Genomic DNA, 16,859 nt, shown 5'->3' on the forward strand with positions numbered 1-16,859 from the left:
AACCATTGTTTCCATTGCAAAGGTAGTAGAATTTTGTTTTGGGGGGGACCTTTAAAGAGGCAGCTCTACCTTGGAATGGAATAGTTTATCCCCTCTTTCTATTCTTATCGGGCTTATTCTGAGCAAAGTCCGTTCCAATCAGTTTGACTCATTATTCCTTACAAGGTTGAATGCTGAGTATTTTTACTTAACAGATAGGAGCTTCATGTGACTTCTCAAGGTCACACAGAAAGTTTGTAACAGAACAGAATGTCTTAAGAGAAACACTTTTAAAGCTCTTTGCCTCTAGCCCCACTTCCTTGGCTGGCCAATTTCATGTAGCCAAGAAGGAAAAATGAATGTTAGCTAAGTCATTTATTTTCAATGAATTAAAATAAAGGCTCCCTAAAGCCTGTGGTGTGTCACTCTAAGTTAGAAAAAGAAGATAAACTAGAAATATTAAAACATCTTCCTATCTGTTATAAACTAGAGGCAAATATAAATATGACTGCTCCCATCTCTCCCAGCAAGAGTGCAAAATATTCTAGTAAAAATATGTGAAGAAAAAGATGAATCCATGCATATCCAAAATGCCTTGTGATATTCATTTTACATCCTTGTGAAGGCAGTAGCTAGCATTGCTCTCCTTAATCGATTACAGGAAACCTGAGTACTGTGTGTAACGTGGTTAAGCTGGAACTACATTTCCCAGAATCCCCATCCCTGGATGATTCTGATTGTCTACAAGAGGAATTTAGATGGTAGAAGTGATGCAGCGGCCATTGCTCTCTGAACGTTGTCATTGTCAGATGTGGTGACAGTCACAGAGGCGTCGCCAAGGCCTTGCCTGTCCTCGCTCTCATCTCCTCTGTACCTTGCTCATCTTTCTACTCGCTTCCCCTGCTGATCAAGCATGGCCTGAGGCCCACCTCCAGAGGCCTGACTGCAGGCCCACAGAGGCAGCAGCCGGGCTGGAGTGAGCTTCCCTGACCACCAGGCTTCCTGTTCAGCCCTCTTCCGGTGGTGGGCCTGCCTGGCTTCTCAGACTCACTGTGTGGTGACTTCCCGGATTTCTGCCCCACCCCCCACCCCCAACCCCGGTGCCTTCATTTCTCCAGCTTCTCCCCCAACTGTAGAAGGTCTGATAACGATAACCCATCCCTTATCTTATCCCAGAGCTTCATGTGCTAAAGGTCAGAGCGTTCCCGAAGCGCAGCTCAGCTGACATCCAAGCTCCCTTTTAGAACCAGCCCACCTTCAAGGTGGCTCACTGCCTGATGCAACAGCCCACGTGCCCTCGCTGCAGATAAACTTGAGAAGTTGATGTGTTTACCTTGGAGCAGAATGACCAGGTGTACAGGAGCAGTGTTCCTGTGAGTACTGGGAACTTCTTGGGAACCAGCATCTCATCTGAGAGGGAAGTTCATACACAATGAAGCCAGCTCGCAAAGCTTGGCCTCATTAAAATACAGTGATTTTAGCTCGTGTGGGGCTGTAGCTGCTAAAACTGAGTAGCAAGCACCCTGTATGGGTGAAAGCTCAGAGAATTTAACCCAGTAAAAGTCAAAATGGTATGAAATCGCTGGTGGAGGTGGGGCAGAATGTCTTTACAGCGTGTAGTGTAAAAGGCCCTGATGCTTGCGGTGCCGTAGACTTGAGTATCTGGATTATTTCCTTCTTTGGGCCACTAGGATCAACTGTGAAGACAGCCCCTGTTCCTCAATGTTCAGGATGCTGTCAGTGCCCTGCCCACGCCCTTGGCACTCACCTGGAAAATCTGTTTCCAAGAATAGCTGTGACTCTGCCTGAAGGCTTCTATCTGGCAATGGGAGCCTATTGCCCGCACACCAGCAAGACCCAAGGGCTGGAGAGTAAACGCTCAGGAGACATCACTCAGGGGACGACCAGGAGTCCTTGCCCCTCCACTGGGATAGCTCTGACATGTGTATCCTCCACTGTCCCGAGAGCTCCCCAGTGGGACTGCACTGGCGTTGCCCACGGTGGCCCTGTGCTTGGTGACACACCCTGTACTGGCTGCTTCCCCTCCCGTCTAACTCCCTCACTCCCCTCCTGGTGTTTCCTGGTATCACCCTCCAAATAGATCAGTCGCATGTGCATCCTTGTCTCAAGGTCTGCTTCTGTGGGATGAAAAATAAGGCCTTTTCCATGGCTCTTAGCCTGGTACGGCTCTTTCTGCCTATTTGGTTTTGTTGAGGATTTGTTTATAAAATGGGTATTGAGTCAAAAGAGAAGGGTAAGTGGCTTTGCAGGTAAAGCAAGCGTATCTAGTTACAGAGTACACTAGGAGAGTAAATTAGAAGTTCCCACGGAAGGCTTAACATGAATTTCAGGTCCCAGAGAGTTTTGCTGTGGATATGGTGGAGTCAAGGAAGTACAAGGTCTTCAGTGTAAGAAGCCATTAGTTCTGAGAACTTCAAATTGTAATATCATCAAATATGGTGCTGTCAAAAGTAAATAAATATATAAATAAATAAGGAGAAATAGGAAGTACTTCACTTCCCTCTTCTAGAGTTTAATTACAGTTTTGCCTCCTCCTTACTTCCCTAAACCTTTCTTCCACCCTCTGTGAGACACACAAGATGAAAACATATAATAAAGAACATATAATAAAGAGTGCTGCCCATCAAGAAATAATATACTGGGTTTAATATGACAAGTTGGGGAAGTCAGGGTCTCCACCGTGGCTGATTGTCTGTTTTTAACTTGACTCTCATATTTTAAGTGAAGTACCTTTGAGGAGAGTATTGTATTTTCAGTGTTTCGTTCTAAAAGAAATGTATTAGGGCAGTTTGTATACACATTCAAAGAACTCTACATCACAAAGTAGATGCCTGCTTTAATCTGAGGATTGCATATGAGTGTGTGTGTGTGTGTGTGTCTAGCTGTCCCTCAGTGTTGATCTCACGCGAAATGCTGCAGGACGACGTCCTGAACAGGATGACAATTTGATGTTTTCTTTCTTATGCTGACGATTCACCTTTGCTCAGCCCCTCACCCCCATCAGTGATAATATTCAGTTATTCCTGAAGGGAAAATAAATCAAGTGCTGTATTGTATACAGAGAAGGAGAAATCAAATCTGTCTCTGACTGGTTGAAGCTGCTCCATAATCTATGATCCATAACCATGATTCCATTTCTAAAATTTTACTGCTAGAAATAATGTTCGTCGTCCCCAAATGGTCATTATATTTCAAATTTCATTTTGCTTATAGGTGAGGACACTGAGACTCCTAGATGCTAACGCTCTTTATCTCAGTTTGCTGGTTAGTAACAATCTTCCAGGCCAGTGTTTGAGTCACTAGGACCTGCTGCTTCTTTTTTAGAGAACGGGTGTGGCTGTTCGCAGCAGCCTCACCGGGAACACACAGGAGGGGACCCACCAGAGCTGACACCCTGCTACCTTCTTCAAAGTGGGAGGTGAGACAGTGACCTACTCCTCTAGTCCTCTCCAGAAGGATGGGTGCTGATAATGTTTGCGTGGGATTTTGGAGGCAAAGCAAGGAGCTATGGGACCACCCCAGAACCGTCATGTCCATAGGAACCTTGATGATTTGCTCAAATGCAAATTATTTTCTATAATTCATAATCACTGAGTCTCCTGACTAGGAATTTTAATGAGGTACATAAGCCCTACAAGTCAGGATCTAAGTCTACTGTGTTTGCTTTTCAAACCTTTTCCATGGAAGTTCTTATAATGCAGTCTTCCAGTAAATTCTAATTGGGTTTCATTCTTTCGTTGACTATGCTGATCACTCAGTTAAGTCACTTCCCATTTGTCACTGACACTGGCAACAGCCATTTCCTAAGCTTTTCACTATTTGCTGGTTTTGAATAATAGTCATTCCATACACACCACCTCACTCTCCCTCACACCTCAGACAAATGCAAAACTCCATCTAAAGATATGCAGATGAGTTCTTTTCTTATCAAGGCTGCTGTTTCCACAAGATGCAAAGACTTGTAGATTCCACCACATTCCGCAAAACAGCACACATGGCCTTAGTGTCACATGCACTTATTTCTAAGTTCTATAATTATTCAGGAGAGTTGTTGTGGCATAACTACTCTGAATTAAGCCTGAGCGATGCTGACATGTCAGAACAAGTGTGAGGACAGACTTTAACAGCCAAATAGCACATCCAGTCTTAAATTGCATAAAACGAACCGTGCACTATTTAAAGAGCCATGCGTGCTACTTTATACCGTAGTTCAAAGTTGATGATAAATGGAAATTAAAAAAAAAAAGATTGCTCTATTTTTCTCAGTATTTCTGTGCATGATAACAAGTCTTAACAATATCTTGGAGGGTTGTTATTTGAGTTTAGGTGGAATCATACAATTCCCATTGTCTCAGCATGACTGGACCACCTACTCATATTTCATAATGTGAAAATAACGCAGGATGTGCATTCATTCCTTTGGCAGCCAGCGAGGGGGTGCGATTGCACTATTTTCTCAACTGAGAAGTATCATTACTTTTGTCTTTATTTAATTACATGAGGGTGATTTTCTTGTGTGGTATTATTTTAGGGAAATTAATATATGATTTTATTTTCTCTCATTTAAGCTCATAACATATGGCTATATGCCCAACAAGTATTCCATAAAAGTTGCTAAAAATCTGCTTTTAAATGAATTTTATTTGATAGTAGTATTATATTACAAAATAAGAGATATATTCCCGAGGAAAAAAGTTTTAAGTAATACATATGTATTAGTCAGCCATTGCTGCATAATAAGCCATCACAAAAATTTTATTGGTATAAAACAATAAGCACTATTTCTCACTTAGACACCTGTTATCCAGTTGAAGTGGTCCTGCTTCAGGTTTGAGGGTTGAGTTTGATCTGTTCCACATTCTGGGGCCCAGGCTGCAGTCAGTAACTACCCAGGGCAGGATCTTTTCATATCAGAGGTTAGAAACTTCCAGACGGAAACATGAAAACAAGAGATGCCTCTTAAGACCTGGGCTTGGAACTGGCACAATATCATTTCTACCCACATTCTATTGACCACATCAGGTTACCTGGAAAAGACCAACAACAGTGACACTAGGAAGAATGCCTTTCCTGTAACCACACCATCAGCTTTAAAAATACAGTGAACTGTAGAGTCTTTTATTTAAATCTAAGTTTAAAATTCATGAAACGTTACTTAAAATAATACTCATGCTATACTATATAGTCAAATTTCAGAACAAAAATATAGAAATGGAATGAAAGTAACAAGTTTGGCAGACTGTTGTCCATTTTATCCTTTTTCATATTTTATTTCATATTTAATCTTCTGAGTTAGAAACAAGCTCCGATAAGTGCAGAGAAAGTTAACTCAGAATTTCATCAGGAAGCAGTGCAACTTTTTAATACTTTATTAAATGGAAAGTTGCTTAAATTGTTAAATTTAAAAATTCTATTGATATTTTAATATTTCAAAGACAAAGTTATTGAAATATAATTTCATGGCTTAATTACTGGCTTAATATGTAGAAGAATTTTAGAAGGAAAACTTTTGAAATCCATTCTTAAAAATTCTTTTAGATGACTGTGATTTACAAGCTTTGCATGAACATTGTATACACATTGCTATATGAACCTATTGATTTTTGAATTTATTGATGGTGATGAAGATTGGATGGGGGTAAGTGATGGTTATATGTGAGAAATATTTATTAATCCACTCCCCACAAAATGGTTCTTTTAATATGTGTTTTACCTATTGAGAAAACTCAGTCTCAAAAAACACTCAAAAAAACACAGGGGCTTAACAGTTACCAAGGAATGGATGCAGCTCATATTCTTTTTTTTTTTTTTTTTTTTTATCGTTATTAGAGTATAATTGCTTTATAATGTTGTTTTAGTTTCTTCTGTACAACAAAGTGAATCGGCTATAGGTATACATATATCCCCATATCCCCTCCCTCTTGAGCCTCCCTCCCACCCTCCCTATCCCACACCTCTAGGTCATCACAAAGCATAGAGCTGATCTCCCTGTGCTATGTGGCAGCTTCCCATTAGCTATCTATTTTACATTTGGTAGTGTATATTTGTCAATGCTACTCTCTCACTTCGTCCCACCTTCCCCATCCCCCCATGTCCTCAAGTCCGTTCTCTATGTCTGTGTCTTTATTCCTGCCCTGCCACTAGGTTCATCAGTACCATTTTTTTTTTTAGATTCCATATATATGCGTTAGTATACAGTATTTGTTTTTCTTTTTCTGACTTACTTCACTCTGTATGACAGACTCTACGTCCATCCACCTCACTACAAATAACTCAATTTCGTTTCTTTTTATGGCTGAGTAATATTCCATTGTATATATGTGCCACATCTTCATCCATTCATCTGTCGATGGACATTTAGGTTGTTTCCATGTCCTGGGTATTGTAAATAGTGCTGCAATGAACATTGTGGTACATGTCTCTTTTTGAATTATGGTTTCTCAGGGTATATGCCCAGTAGTGGGATTGTTGGGTCATATGGGAGTTCTATTTTTAGTTTTTTAAGGAACCTCCATACTGTTCTCCATAGTGGCTGTATCAATTTATATTACCATCAACAGTGCAGGAGGGTTCCCTTTTCTCCACACCCTCTCCAGCATTTATTGTTTCTAGATTTTTTGATGATGGCCATTCTGACCGGTGTGAGGTGATACCTCATTGTGGTTTTGGTTTGCATTTCTCTAATTAGTGATGTTAAGCATCTTTTCATGTGCCTCTTGGCCATCTGTATGTCTTCTTTGGTGAAATGTCTATTTAGGTCTTCCACCCATTTTTTAATTGGGTTGTTTGTTTTTTTAATATTGATCTGCATGAGCTGCTTGTATATTTTGGAGATTAATCCTTTGTCAGTTGCTTCGTTTGCAAAGATTTTCTCCCATTCTGAGGGTTGTCTTTTCGTATTTTTTATGGTTTCCTTTGCTGTGCAAAAGCTTTTAAGTTTCATTAGGTCCCATTTAGGAACTCTATTGTGTTGCTACTTTTGTTCTGTACGTACTTTTTTTTTTTAATTGAAAAGGTTAAATTTTGACAGTATATCTTCTCTTTCAAAACAGTCTGGATATATATTTCTCTGCCATTCAGTAGATACTAGCTTATAATTTCCTTCACTCTCCTGATAATATAATGCAGTTCTTTCATAGTCTTCTTGAAGATTGCATACGGTTATTGAATAATTGTTATTTGATTAACTGCTAAAATATATCCCATGACTACTTGTGATTGACTTCAACATATACATTGTCTGTAGCTTTTAATGCACTCTCAACAGTAACTGTTGGTAATGACTTTAAACTATTGATGTGTGCAGAACAAGTGTAGACATGCAGTGTAAATAAAGGGATGGGGAAATCTCCCCACTTTTCACTGGCGCATATGCATGGATTTTTTTTTTAAGAAAACAGCATTTTATTAAGCTTATGAATAGCAAGAAGTAATGATAAGCAAGCAACCAACTTGTTGTTAAGTAATACAACTTGTAAAACTATCATGGCCGAGAATACTGTTTTTGGAAAATGGCTTTGGCCCCGTTTTGAAACATCTTATGAATCCTAAAGAGAATAAGAAATGTGAGCCCCCACTAGACAGTGGAATTTAAATACAACAATTGTGGGAGTTTTGTACAGTTGTTGATGGATTACCCACAGCTGACATGCTTCTACTTGATCAGAAGATAAAAAGAATGAAAACTCTTTAGACCATTTGTATGCTTTTAATGAGTTGGAATTCAAGAAGACATCTGATTCCACTAAATCAGCCAGGAGTTTCCGAGGAGCAGATGGCATTTTAAGCCAAAAGATAGTCCTTTGAAGGATCTTGAGACATGTAATTTATCTGAATGTATCTTGTCCTCATCTGTGATTTCCTGGAGGCTAAGCACTGTCAGAATCATACCCTTCCTTCCTAGCACAGTGCCTGGAACACAGTAGGTGCTCAATAAATGTCTGAAGAGAGAAGAAAATCTTGGAATGCTATTAGAAACTTTATAGAAAATACTTGCCTGAGTACTTTATTCTCAGTACTCTTCCCAGTTATTGCTGGTAGTGTTGCTTTTCGCAGATTCTATTTATGTTGTATTTATTTTAAACAAACCTATGTTTTTAGAGATTCAGATAAAAATGTTGCCTCATAGAAAACCAGTGAAACAGTGCTATAAATTAAAATCAACACCTTAGAAAGAAAAATAAGTAAATTTCAGGGTTTGTTATTCTAAAGTAATTTCTAAAGTAAATTGTGTGTTTCAAGCTTTAAATTCTAAAATTCATAATGTCATTTTTTAGGCACCATTAAACATGCTGTGGTTGGCTACTTTGCTGTAACAGATTTTTGTTACATTTGGTTTCATTTCTTCTGTTATGACTCTCTTTCCACTTACTTGTTACTAGAAGTTGTCTTCTGTTTTTGTTTTTGGTTTTGTTTTTGTCTTTCAGTTTTGGAGCGGGGAAATGTATTTTGTAAGTCAGAAGAAAATAATGTAAGCTTCCTCAAAAAGCATGATTTTAAAACAAAGTAAATAAATATTTCCCCTTCAAAATGATGTTTCTTAAATTATTAACAGAATAACATCTCAACATCTCTCTCTCTCTCTCTCTCTCTCTCTCTCTCTCTCTCTATATATATATATATATATATACACACACATATATATATACACACACACACATATATTACATATGTATATATGGAATGTAATAAGTCTTTTGAAGAATAATCTTATGTGTTGTTAAAGAGACTAAGGGCACTCAATTTTTCTATAATTATTCATTTATTAGCAAATAATCATAGACATGACTATTTTAATAGTTCATTGGAAGAAAGTCTGTGGTATCTTTCATAAAGCCCAGGATCAGCCTAAGTTTTAAATATGACTTGTGTTGCAGTGATCACTGTATGGTTAATACATTTAAAGACAGATGGGATAATTCATTTTCCACTGAGTGATCTACATAGTGAGTGTCTATCACTGATGATGGCAAAGATAGGAATATTTCACCTATGGGTGATCCCAATTAATAAAACTCTTTGTAGCAATTCTTATGGGTAGGAACATTGTTTTTCTGACTCCAGTTTAGCATCTTGGCCTTCTTCCTCAAGTGTGAGTTTATGGAGGAATGTTTTCTTTAAGGAAGAATATGGCTTAGGTTGTTGTCCTGGTATTTCTTTCCTTCTTTCCATCAACTGATTCCTCAGCCTGGCAGCTTTTAGCAAGCTTCCTGGTTTGAGGTTGGCCATCCTACTCCATAGTCTGGAGTCTAGGAAATATATATATGTTGCTTTACCTGGATGTTTTATTCAAAATCAAGCACTTATGTTTTCAGTGTAAATTCTCCCCCTTCCACTTCTGTAAAAGAATAAGTCACACAATAAACCTCATGAAGGAGAAGTGATAATAAAGATAAACTTAAAGCTATCTATATTTAAGGACTCTTACAAGACTATGAATGTCTTCGACTACTACCAAAGTTATTAGTTAAAAGAAAATATAAATTTACCTGAGAAAACCATAGTTCAAAAAGAGACGTGTACCACAATGTTCATTGAAGCACTATTTACAATAGCCAGGACATGGAAGCAACCTAAGTGTCCGTCGACAAATGAATGGATAAAGAAGATGTGGCACATATATACAATGGAGTATTACTCAGCCATAAAAAGAAACAAAATTGAGTTATTTGTAGTGAGGTGGATGGACCTAAAGTCTGTCATACAGAGTGAAGTAAGTCAGAAAGAGAAAAACAAATACCATATACTAACGCATATATATGGAATCTAAAAAAAAAAAAGGTACTGATGAACCTAGTTGCAGGGCAGGAATACAGAGGTAGGCATAGAGAATGGACTTGAGGACATGGGGTGGGAGGGGGAAGCTGGGGCGAAGTGAGAGTGGCATGGACATATATACACACGACTGAATGTAAAAGAGTTGGCTGGTGGGAAGCAGCAGCATAGCACAGGGAGATCGGCTCGGTGCTCTGTGATGACCTAGAGGGGTGGGATAGGGAGGGTGGGAGGGAGGCTCAAAAGGGAGGGGATATGGGGACATGTGTGTGCATATGGCTGATTCGCTTTTTTGTGCAACAGAAACTAACATGGTATCGTGAAGCAACTATACTCCAATAAAGATCTATTTTTTAAAAAAATGATGCTTTATCTCAACCATTTGCACTACTAGAAACACACACTCCTAAAACTTTAAGACCTGCTGAATATAAATTAAGGTAATCTTTTAAAACAAGAAGCTGTATCAACTTACTGTAAACCCAAAGACTTGCATAATTATTTCAGTTTTTTAATCCTCTCAACACACACACATACACACACATGGGTACCACAACATTTGTTCTCAGTAGCTTAACTGTAACCTTGAGAAGATGTTTTAGAGAAAGCCTTCAGGATGGTGCAAGAAAAGGAAAAAATAAACCTAGTTCTCCTTGTTTTTAATCAATAGCAACACTCTATCTTATGCTTAAGTTTCTTATGCTCTGAAGTACAGCTCTAGCTGTTTATTCAATGGGACTGAAGTGAGGGTCTTAGCAAAGTTCTTCACATAAAGATGTTTTCAAGGGAAATAATACTTTGAGGAGTAATTTGATTCATAAAATAGACTACCAAAAAAAAAAAAAGAAGTAGTTTATTTTTTCTAAGAGTTAATGTTTAGATCCCTTGTTAAAGAGATGCTTGTTGTATAAATTTGCTTCCTGCCCAGTTCAATTTCATAGGGGGAAAAAAAAGAAAGAAAAACGTGCTTATAGAGTTTGATGCAGAAAACATTACCAGGATAATTATAACAAATGTCATGCCCAGAGTTTGTAGTCCATTGAAATACCATTTGTGTCTTTGTTTTGCCATGAAAATACAGTGAATCACCAAAATCCAGTGTATTTTAGTGACTGAAGTTCATTTCAGTTTTACTTATTTATTGACAGTAGGCATTCACATGGAGTGTTAGGTGTTGCAAACAGCACAAACATAGGCAACATCTTTTTTTTTTTTTTTTTTTGCGGTACGTGGGCCTCTCACTGTTGTGGCCTCTCCCGTTGCGGAGCACAGGCTCCGGACGCGCAGGATCAGCGGCCATGGCTCATGGGCCCAGCCACTCTGCGGCATGTGGGATCTTCCCGGACTGGGGCACGAACCTGTGCCCCCTGCATCAGCAGGTGGACTCTCAACCACTGTGCCACCAGGGAAACCCCGGCAACATCTTTCTTTAAGGATCTTACCAAGTAGCACAAGAAAAGAGATGTGGATATGTGGAAAGGTAAATGACAATAGTATATTTAATAAGTCAGTAGAATTTGAGTTGATCCTTGATGATCGTGAGGAGGTGGGAGTATTTCTTTAAAATACGGAACAAAAAGATAAGATCAACTGATGGGTAGATAGAGGATGTATGTGTTTGAAATTGTTCATAACAAAATGATGAAAAAAGTTTACAGGGAGAGAGTAGGAAACTACTGTTGGGCATGTAATTTCCATGCAGATGTAATGAAAGATAAATCATCAAGAGTAAGTTCTGTGAATACTGGTCCTTCATTAGTTCTCTCCCTGAATGATTAGGGGACTGAAGGTGCTTGATGTTAGAGAGTAAATTATAATTGTGCATCCATCAGAAAATAACAGAATTTCCAACGCAAATTGGTTTAAATATAAGCCATGTTATGTACAGGACAGGAAGACTAAAGGTAGGACCAACTTCAGGGTTGATAAATTCGGTTTCTCAAAAATTCTCTCAGAGGCTCAAGTTCTTGCTCTGCTGTCTATGGCAGAGGCTGAGTCCCTCTCCACTCACAGGATGGCTGCCTGCAGTCTTGTCCCTGTTCTTTGTGAAAAATGACCACTTTCACTTCCCCAGTTACCCTGAGTAAACTACTCCATGTATCTTTTTGTCCTGAATTGACTGACCTGCTCAGTTCTGCGTGCAGCTCTGCCAGGAGGGGTGAGTGGGTGGAGGCCCAGGATTGGCTTAGATTCATCCCGAGAGGTGGAGTAACTCTGAGGGCACGACACAGGGTCTACTGCAGGGTCGTGAAGAGACAAAGAGATGCTCTGGAAGAGTAAAGGGTGGAGAAGGCATTTCTTATCAAAACCATAGTGCTGTGACCACCTGGTACTTTTAGGAAAATTTCGTGGGCAGAATATGTGTTTATAAAAGAGAGCTATCTTTATGAATTGATTTTTTCCATGACTGTAAAAACGATACATGTTCAATATAAAAACTGTAAAAAAAAGGCGGGACTTCCCTGGTGGCACAGTGGTTAAGAATCTGCCTGCCAATGCAAGGGACGCGGGTTGGAGCCCTGGTCCGGGAAGATCCCACATGCTGTGGAGCAGCTAAGCCCATGAGCCACAACTACTGAGTCTGCCCTCTAGAGCCCGCGAGCCACAACTACTGAGCCCGCATGCCACAACTACTGAAGCCCGTGTGCCTACAGCCTGTGCTCTGCAACGAGAAACCACCACAATGAGAAGCCCACGCACCACAACGAAGAGTAGCCCCCACTCGCCGCAACTAGAGAAAGCCTGCACGCAGCAACAAAGACCCAATGCAGCCATAAATAAATAAATAAATTTATTTTTAAAAAAACTATAAAAAGGCTACAGAATATAGCAATCATTTATAATCTTACCACTTGGAAATAATCAAGGTTGCTATTTGGACATTTCCTTCAAACATTTATTCTCTGTGTGTGTGTGTGTGTGTGTGTGTGTATGTATGCACATATGTGTTATACACTTGTTATGGTACTAACTGTACAATTTTGTGTGCCATTTGCCTTTCTTAACATTATTTCATTAACATTTCCCAACGTCATTAAGATTTCTTCATAAATTTTGTTTTAACAGCTGCTTAAGATTCTATTACATGAAAGGCTGCATAAGATTCTACTACGTGAAAGTACAAATTTATGTAAATATTCCTATACTATAAAATATTTAAATTACATCAATTTTTGCTTTGTTCTAACACTGTGACAAATGTCTTTATAATAAATTGTCATCTGAATCTCTGATTATTTCTTTGGAAAAGATTTTTTGTTACTATCATTAAGTCAAATTATATGAATACTTTTATTCTCAGTACATATTGTCATATTAGGCTTGCCCCGGTTTACACCTCTACTTCTGTGGTTATTCCACGGGTTCTAAGTATTGCTGAAATTATTCTAATTATTATTGATATTTAGCAGCTAAGTTTGACCGTAGTAACATGTGACCTCACTTTTCAGCTCCAAGAGATAGAGCTGCAAACATGTTTTCCATCACTGAGGATCCTTCATCACCATCTTGCTGCATTCCTTCCTTCTTCTTTAGCGCTCTTACATTTAAAAAGTATAGGTGGGATATTTACTTGTTATGCTTGTGTTTATTACTTTCTAAACTACTCCTTTTTATTTCTTGGTCTAATATCTACACAGACTTTAAGAGTCAAGCACATGAACCTTCATACATAGACTCCATAGAGGATAAGCAATGAATGAATTAATGAAAGAACAAATGAATGAATGAATGAAATAAAATGGAATGGAAATGCAGTATCGGGTAGCTCAGGATAAAATTTGCTGTGGCCTTATTAAGTCCATAAAATTTGCAGATTACTTCATAAAAGTGCTTTATAGGTTTTGGCATTTTAACGATGTTTACAGTGTTCTAGAAGAGACAAAGATTCTAGTCTTGTGACAGCTTGCCAGAACAGGGAGAAACTGTGCACCCAATTATGCTATTAAGTTATTAAAGGTAGTAAGAAATTTACACAAAACAGACCTTGGATTGTTTTAAACTCTGTACTGTTGAAAAGGTTGACAAAGGACAAATCACATCCTTTAACTCCTTTTTCATTTTAAATTCACCTTTATTTCCCACTTGTCCACATTATTGTCTTGTTAAGTAAACAAGAATTATGATTTTTCTTTACCAGTTAATAGCATAAGCTTAATGTCCACAGGTAAAAGGTGTTACGATTAAAGTTCACGACACTGGGGGGAAACTAATCAGTATATCCAAGTGCATGGGAGTTGGGGAAAAAGTTGTTTCATTTCTGGAACCATCATTTTTGTCCTAGGATCTAATATGGTAGGAGATAATATATGTGAAAGCTTCTTGAAAGTATTAAAGCACTATATAGATGTAAAGGATTCGTGTTAGTAGTGTGGTAAGTCATTTTTCTGAAGGTTGGTATAGGCCATTTATATTTTTTAAGTAGATGAATAGAAGAAAAATATGTTTTATTCCAAGAATGGCTGATTTCTTCCCCTAGAGTGGCTGAAACACTTCTCCTGGTTTGATTTGATTAATCCCTACGTCATCCTGGTGAGGGAGATTGGAGGCTCACGTTGCATTTTTATGGGTCTTGCCTACATTAAACTTCAGATATATAAATGTCATTTCTCACAAGTGTGGCTGACTAGTCTTTCTCTTAATTATGCCTTTTATCACTGAATTTCAGATGGACACATAAGAGAGACCCTAGCAGGGAGCCCACTGCAGACGCAGTTCTTGTTACTGCATTTGGAAGTGCTGATGGGGCCTCTGAAGACTTTCCTGAGGCTTTGAGGGGGTTGGGGGCAGGGGAGTTCTCAGAAAACTCAGTGAGGGGGAAGGGTACCTGGAAAACTGGCTACCCAAATTTTTCCTCTCCAACTTTCACTGAGTGTTTCTATGCATTGGTTTTATGTAAGCAAACTAATTATGGAGTATTTCAGCACTCTTCATAAAAGGTGAACTTGGGGAGTTTATCAGGTCCTAGGGAATTGTATGAAAAGGATCAGTCTAAGAGTTGGAGCAGAAAAGAGGGGACTTGGAGTCTGCCAGCTGGTAAAAAATTAAAGTGGCTGAAAAGTCCTGGAAAATAATAGAAGCTATCTTGCGGTTCTGGCTTGTGTTTTGAGTTTCCGCTCCTTGTGATGTCTGCAGATCTTTACTTGGCTTTCCAAGGGACCGTTTCTTCTAAGCATCCAGGGGGCATCACTAGTTTTCCTCCCAGTATCCACACAGAGTGGGGGACCCGAGGGTAGGTAGTGCTATTTCAATATCAGGCACATACAGAAACTCAGACGTAGAAAAGTTGCTCAGGAAGACAGAAGTGAGAGTATGATACAAGCTGCTATTGTAACATTTTTTAATTAGTCAAGTGATATTTGAGACATATATAAAAAAAATCTACCTTACAAAAAAGTCAGTGTTTTCCAGGCTATACATGTTTTCCCTGAAACGTTTCAGTCATTATTAGGATCCGTTGGGACCAACTGTGGTCTCTTGGGTCACCGGTTGGTAACTCCCCTGCACTCCCTTCCCTTTCTGGCTGAGTCAGGCCTGGCTGTCCCCAGGCATCTGCTCCCCTTGCAGCCTTTTCAACTGGGTCTATTTTTTCCTCCCACATACCATGTACCACAGGCCGTGGAGGAAAGGAAGGTGACCTCCTTGCTCCTAAAAACCACTTTTAGACCATACTCCTCCCCTTCTGAAACACAAAGTCAGCTCTTTTGAAACAGACATTCATATGTCCCCACATTCTACCAAAAGTTAATTATTTTCCTCCTGATGACTCACTCTCAGCTATAAGAAATTTTGGCAGATTTTTTTTGTTTTGTTTTGTTTTGCTTTGCTTTTTTTCCTTCTCTCCACAACTACTATCTTAATTCTTGGTGGCTTCAATAAGAATTGAAGGTTCTTGGCTGGCCCCTCCACCACCCGAGCCTCTGAGTTCCTTGACCCTCTCTCCTTCAGTTATCTTCTCCTCCACCCAACCTCAGCTGCTCACTGCATGCTCACACCCCCCTCGATGTTACCATTGCAATGACCACACCGGCTCCATAATACCCATTTCAAGCCCCTCATCTCTGACTACCGCTCCTTGTCTTTGCAATTCATTTCTTGAATCCAACAAGCTGTTAACCCCACATGGATCTCTACCCTTGAGCCCACCACTTCTCACCATTCATCCTCCTCTTCATGTTCTCACTTCTCAGCATGGAGCTCACAGGCCATCTTGATGGTCTCTCCAGAATACACACCCTCAACTCCCCTGACTCCCTCTATCAAAATCACCTAGGAAAAAACCCACTACTGATTAAGTCCTACTTCCTGCCTACTCTCCATCTGTTCCCAGGCAGCTGAATATGACTGGAGAAAAGCACACAACCACTCTTTCTGGTCTCAAGTGGGCCCTCAGCCTGCTGGAGAGTCTCTCCACATTTCTCCAGTTAAGTCACTCCCCCGTCACCAAGACAACCACTTTACACCTTCTTCAAACATTAAACTCAACCCCAATTGATTTATTCGCAGCTGTTCCCTGAGAAAATAGAAGCCATCACAAGAGAACTTCATCTTCAGACTGCTAAACCTACCCGCATCTTTACCCACACCCTCTCCCTGGATCCCCGGCCCTCTCTCACTGAGTGAGTTTGCTTCTCCCTCACCCATTTTGTCTTTTCTCCTGGCTCTAGTATCTCCCATCTTTAAAACAAAACAAAACAAATAAAAGAAGATCCTTTAAGTCCATGGTCCCCTTCAACTACTGCCCCAAGCCTTTAGAGCAAAATTTATCAAAAGACCTATCTCTATTATCTCTATACTTCCTCACAACCATTTTTTCTCAAACTCACTAGTTCACTGCAAAACACACTTGTTAAGGTCACTGATGAGTTCCATCTTCCGAAATCTAACGGTCCGTTCCCTGACCTTCTCTTAGTACACATTGCAGCAGCATTTGACCTACTGGTCACTTTCCTTGTTGAAACAACCTGTTCCTTGTCCTTGGGCATCTTTCACTGTTACTTTTTTCTTACCTTGCTTACCAGTTATTCTTATCCTGTTTTTCTGGTTTCTCTTCAACAGTAGAGTTCTCTAGGGTTAGGTTCTAGGCC

The 16,859-nt window shown here is 39.5% G+C and overlaps 1 protein-coding gene and 1 long non-coding RNA gene across 3 annotated transcripts in view; one reads left to right on the forward strand and one right to left on the reverse strand.

Annotated features, from left to right (window-relative positions):
* The window catches only part of MACROD2 (mono-ADP ribosylhydrolase 2), a 1,988,024-nt gene that overhangs the window by 978,697 nt on the left and 992,468 nt on the right, over nucleotides 1-16,859 (forward strand). The window lies entirely within an intron of this gene.
* LOC308629262 lies at nucleotides 4,624-16,019 on the reverse strand. The gene is made up of 3 exons (XR_014017644.1): nucleotides 15,929-16,019; nucleotides 11,899-12,042; nucleotides 4,624-5,027 (listed from the first exon to the last, which is right to left on the reverse strand). It is a non-coding gene; the product is annotated as an uncharacterized lncRNA (long non-coding RNA).

The sequence above is a fragment of the Mesoplodon bidens genome, assembly GCF_964165515.1.
Source record: "Mesoplodon bidens genome assembly, chromosome: 15".
NCBI lineage: Eukaryota > Metazoa > Chordata > Mammalia > Artiodactyla > Ziphiidae > Mesoplodon > Mesoplodon bidens.